This window comes from Numenius arquata, chromosome 3 (genome assembly GCF_964106895.1).
Source record: "Numenius arquata chromosome 3, bNumArq3.hap1.1, whole genome shotgun sequence".
Taxonomy (NCBI): domain Eukaryota; kingdom Metazoa; phylum Chordata; class Aves; order Charadriiformes; family Scolopacidae; genus Numenius; species Numenius arquata.
Window position 1 is genome coordinate 63,490,289 of NC_133578.1, and position 6,168 is coordinate 63,496,456.

Genomic DNA, 6,168 nt, shown 5'->3' on the forward strand with positions numbered 1-6,168 from the left:
ATGACACCATATTGTATACCTAAGCAAGTAGCCACAATTCAGACACATGCATATGAAGCGGAGTCTGGAATCCAGCCTTCCAGTTTCCAAATCACAGGTCAAAAGCTCCAGAGCTACTAGTAAAAATCAAAATAGAGCAGAAAAATACCTTCATTTTTTAAATCTCTGTTCACTACACAAAACTTGAAGTTGTAAAAAAAACCAAACCAAAAAGTTTTCTAAGCCTAGACTGAGTGAAGGGGTTTTTTTCCTTTGGTTTTGTTAGGCTGTCAAGCAGAAAATATGTCACCACCATCACCCTCTCTCCCTTTCACTAGCAAACGGTCTGGCAGACAATAACTAGGAAGGTAGGAGACTGAGGTTCAAAACTTTCTTCTTCTTGCCAGAAAGACACCCACACAGACATGAAACCAGCATTATGATACACATTACACAACACTGTGCATCCCCAAACACCAGGGAAGCAACTCAGGAGGTAAGACAGAGTTCACTGGGCAGGATAGATGTCTGGAGACACATTTGGTAGCAGGGTTCGGGCAGTGACCAGGGCCAGGAGCTCTAAGCAGCAAGTCAGCCCCTTCGAAGCAGTGAGCAGCCACTGTCACCGCTGATGGTGTTCAGCAGCACAGCAGAAAACAGAAACCTGGAATGCCTGTTTTAGACTATGCACATATTATCCCATACCTATGGGCTAAGAGAGACGTCTTCAAGCTTTCTCTGACTTCCTGTGGATCCTTCCCTTTTCATTGTGTTTCCCTCTCCAGCTTCCTCACATCCTTACTTTCCCATTTTCCTGATGAACTCATAAATGCTACAGGGCAGGTAGCTGCCTCCTGGTTTTTGGGGGTTTCTTTTGCAAAGTGCTGAAGAATATGCTAAAAGCTGTTTGGCTCTGGTTCTGTTTGGAAAGTGTGCAGCAGAGTTTGAACTAAAGAAGAAGAAACAAAGGAGAAACTAATTATAAATCTACATAATTTGTAAATATGTGTGTTGAATCATAAGCTCAAACGGGTAACGCAAGGCACAGCAGCTGAATGCTAGGACCAGGAGACTAAGATCCTGAAGGACTGATAGAGCTTGTACTTTGAAGTTTTGTCATTGCTCTGCACGATGAACAGGTTTCATATAAAATCCACAGGCCAGCGTACCACTTAGGTACCGCTTACTCATTTGCGTGTTTTATCCTGGGCACAAACTTGGCATCTGCCATCTCTTCTGACTACGTCTCCCACTCGTCACACGACTTTCTCTGGAGCACCCCACACAGGTCACTGCTTCATGGAAGGGTTGTGAGTGTGTTCGCAAACAAAGCTCAGCTCTGCACTACTACAAGGCTTCATACAAGGCAGTCTCCGCTTTTCTGTCAGTGATTTTTCTGGTCTCTTAAGAAATGATAAAGAGAGCAGGATCAACCTTTTTCAGTTTGTCGTGGTGGGGAGTATGCCTGTTCTCTTGGGGCAACTCGTGCACAACTTTGCTGCTAATCTCTACTATAAACTTAGAAAGCAAACTCAGAAGACTGCAGGCCAGTTCTATGTCAGTTCACAGTAGTGTATTTAGGTCTGTTTCTAAATATAAATACTTTCATTAGCCATGCAATCCTGTTTAATTGCTTACATGATTATTTTTTATTATTATTTTTTCTTTTATTTAGAGAGGAGCCTTAAACCAGAATGGGAAGGGTAAAACTGGGCAGGCCAGTAGTGTGATTCCAGGCAGAACATTACATTTCTTCCCTAGTTCTGCAGCCCAAAATAACAACTCCCCAAAGAGCATTGGGGATGTTAAAATTCCAGAGCCAGAACTATGATCCGTGGCTTAAGACATGATGTGATCTCTAGGAGGAGAGGGAAGGAGAAACCTGAAAGGCTGAAATGCCTGAGATAAGAATGTAAAAATCCCAGGCTGGGTACATGCCCATAATCTCTCATGTGTAAACAAACAGTTAAATTTGTGTTGGGGAGCAGCATGTTCAGTTTTCTGAAGAAGACATGTTTCCCAGAAGGAATTGCATAAATATTTATGAAAATGAAGCAGGAAATATTTTCCCAGGGTAGGACACTGTTCAGCACTGCATCAGGTCAGCAGAAGCAGGGGTTTATTTTGTCAGTCTTCCCCTGGAACTGAATCATTGCCCTCTTGTTTGCAAAAATCTGTTCTGACACAGGAAGAGGCTGCACTTAGATAAACACAGTTACAAACCACACTGAGTATTTCACTTTGTATCTCATCTCTGAATGCATTTGTGAATGCCTCACTTTTTTGGACAGCTTTTCCAAGTGGTTGCATGGAACACAATAGCAAAAGGTGTCTGTCTCAGGCCTCTCTGGAAGGCTGATGCCGTATGAGTAAAGTCAAAGCTGTCTTCAGCAGAACTGAAAGCCTGCAGGCTAACTGTCAGAGAAGTATTCTCAATGAAAGCGTTCACCTAAAAGGTGCTCGTAACACATTCACCATGAGCCAGTGAATTCTTGCAAAGTGCAAAAGACAGAAATGCAAAGTTTTAACGCAGTGCTACAAAAGTGAGCACAAGTTACACAGAATTGAGGCCTGTTTAAAAAGCAAGGTACAGGGCTCAGTGCTGCATCTCTTAAAGCGTCCAGCAGCTCTCTGAATCTGTGGTCTGCAACCCAAGCTTCCTCTGAGATTTCGGTGCTGACCAGTCATTCTATTCCCTGGGCACCAGCTGTCTCCAAATCCCTCCTGCCTCGCAGCAGACACTTCCAGCTGGAATCTGGGTCAGCTTTTCTGTTTAAGGCTAAAAGCTGAGGATGGTTGGAGTGGGAGAGTAGGAGTATCCCAAGAAGGGGTTGTAAGCCCTAAAGCAGACCTAAGGTTCTCCTAGAGCACCATCCCTGTGTCAGACCAGGGCACGCTCATGCCCATCCCTCAAGGTACCCAACTCAAGAGAGTCAAACTCACTAGCAGGACACCAAGGAGATCACAGTTGATAGGGAAACGTGTACTTCTACACTGCTGAGGCTGATGAAGGCCCTCAAATATCCAACAAGAAATAACTAAAATCATTACAGAATCCTACAAGCTGTTTACTGAACATAGAAACAAGAATATTTTGGAGAATTTTGCCCTTTGGCTTTTTTGTCAGCTATTTGCAGGCATATCAAGGTCTAGTCATTGTTTATATCTTACTCAGAGGAACAACAACTGGTGGAGACTGTTTACAGGCTCGAGTAGTCATTGCATGGTGTGAAAACCAAAAATGACAATTTACAAAATAGCCCTAGGATTACTTTCCTCCCTACACTAGGCAAACCACACATTACTGTTTTTCCTCTTCCATTCTCTCTAAGCTTTGCCACCATGATTGATGTATCCAGTACAACAAACTGAAATCGTCATGACCTCTGAAACCTGGAGAACTGAAACCATCTAGGATCCCAAGCAGAGAAATATTGGACTTCTTTTTTTTTTTTTTTTTTACTTCAGATGTCCCCAGATTTATTCAGTACAGTAATGCGCAGAAGAGAAAAGTTCTCCTTAATATTAAATTTGGATTAGAAAGGATGCCAGTGGACTCTCGCCACTTTTGGCTGAATCAGCCCATGGTTATAAGCAGGATGTATTAACCTGGAGACCAACCACAGGATCTAGGACTCTAAGAATTATTAAAGTTGGCTGTAGATCTGGACACGTTTTGATGAACACTATTTCAGGATGTTGCCTGTTCTCCTTATAGTCTACTGACATTTAACTACTAACGTCTGAAGAATAAGCAAGTGAAGGTAATACAAATTACCAAGGAAGTGCTTGGACTCCAAGGAGGCAATGCACTACACAAAGGTTACCTGGCTACTGCTTATCTCAAATGAATGGAATCTTTCAGGATTTTCTTTTGTGTCTTCTCAGGGTTTCCTTGTAAAACACTCATGCCCTAGGAAATGTTTGCTTTATGTCTTTTATGTCTGGACAACGCTGCCTGGTTTGTTTTTCTCTCTTGCCTGCAGACTTTTCTCTAAGCCTGATTCAATGAGAATTAACATGCACAATAGGCAACGTGCCTCATTAAATCTTCATCAGCAGTGAAGCTGCTTGAAGATTTTTCAATGAAACTGGTTTGATAAATACCGTTTACCAAAACCCAAGCTTTTTGTGCTAGTATATCAGGTTTGATGGATTGCCTGTTAAGGCAGGTTTCCTAGCTCCAGGACAGGATTCTGGTCCAACATACAAGAAGACATAACTGATTAGCAAACAGCCTTGTAATAAGGCAATATAACCTCAAGGCTCTAGTGCAAACACTGGTTAGAATTATGCAGAGAAAGAATTTGAATATGGATCTCCTACATTTTATGTAAGTGCCTTCATTACCAAGTTCTAGGATATATTAAACTTCATTTCTCACTGTCTTTGTGATTGTCATGACGGGGCGGGGGGGGGGGGGGGGGGGGGGGTAGATTATTTATTTATTTTCTAATGTGGAATGAGAACGTTTGTAAATGATCACAGCAGTAGTAGGATCAGAAAAATGTTCCCTGCTTAGTTCTGGTCAGTAACTGAAGTGGTTAAACAAATTATTTCCTCTCTCACTTACACTTACCCCTCTTTATCCCTGATAAATAACAAAGAAGTCATTGTAAGTCCCTCAGTACTGTGGACAGATAGCATCATTCACGTCAGTTCAGCAACATTTCCCAAAATGCCGCCTCCAAAGCTAAGTACACCAGCTTCCCACTCCTACGCTCTCTATTCTTGCTCTTACACTGACCTTCTGCTCGCAAAATGGAAAGTGAAGAAAAAAATAAATAAAACAGATTTACAGTGTACAAGTCAGAGGCACAGTGCCCAACGCAAATCACAGAGGAACAAGTTTATTCCTGGTACAACTCTATCCATCTATAACCCCCGCTTTCTCTTTCCTCCCCTTCTAGCTGTGGTGTATCCGTTATTAAGGCCACATTTGAGGGTGTTAGTCAGATGCCATTCTTTAGGACAGAGACCACTATTTATTTCTGAAAAGTACTGTATACAGTTTAACAAAAAAGAAAAGTGTTTTGAAAAGTGGGACAGTCTGTGACCAGGCTAGAAAGAAAAAGGGAGAGGAGTCTCCTGACCCCTCTTGGGACTTCGGCCAACATTTCATCCCAGATGAAAGGTTGAAATCAAAGCCTTCCTTCAGTCTTTAAGAAAAGGTATTCACTTTTGCATGAGCGCTGCTACTTTTTCTGTCTTCCAAAAGGCTGAAACTTTGTAGGGCTAAGGAACTGATGCTCTCTTGAATAATGAGGAAAGCATCTCAAAGCTATTATCATAGGAAATAAATTTTTTGCCTAGAATGGAAAGCAAACGTGCTCTCACACACTAGGCAGTTCAAAAGCATAGTTCAGCTTTTTAAGTAGCTGTCTCCTGTGTTGTGCCAGAAACCAGAAGTTAATGAAATCCCTGGAAATTCTTCCCTTTCTTTGCTGACAGGCTACCTCGAGCGGTCTGCTGTCCCTGGTTAATGTATTTTCCCTGAGAGAAAGTTAGAGTCTTTTCTAGGAAGGGATTGCACATGGATGGGTATCTGTCACAGCTCCTTCCAAAAGGATATATAGTGGTTCTTCCATCCAGGAGACTTCCTACATCTGATTTCAAAGTCCCAGCACCCAACCAAAAACCTGACAGCTGCCTCATGCAGATTTGAACCAGAAGAAGCTTCTGGATGACCCAAAGATGACATTGCACTGGGACCTATGCTATACCCCTGTCCTGATGTATGGTCTCTCCCAGTTAGCAAGGAGAGCAGAAAGGTGGTATGGGAGGAGGTATTGCAGTCATTGAAACTCATCCTACTCTGTGGCTTCAGTCCTGAAGTCTGCCCTTCTGTACTGTGTCTACCAACATAATCTGGACTTGGAGCAACTATTGTGGAGCAATCTGTAAGCACAAAACCATCATTTGTGGGTTTCTGGCTCAAACACCCATTGATGACATCTACTCTTCATTCCCTGCTCTGGGAGCTATGGGTACATGGCATCCAAAACGTGTGAAATAGCACCAGTGACTTCCAGCCACAGCAGACTGGCAGCTCATCTGTTGTCACTAACAGTCTCCTTGGAGGAAAGCTTTTGTGGAAAAGTCTCTCTACATGTTTTATGGAGTCTATGTTACTCTTCCAGCACAAAACCAGCCACAAGTATCCTATAGCTAATTAGGGCTCACTTGGAT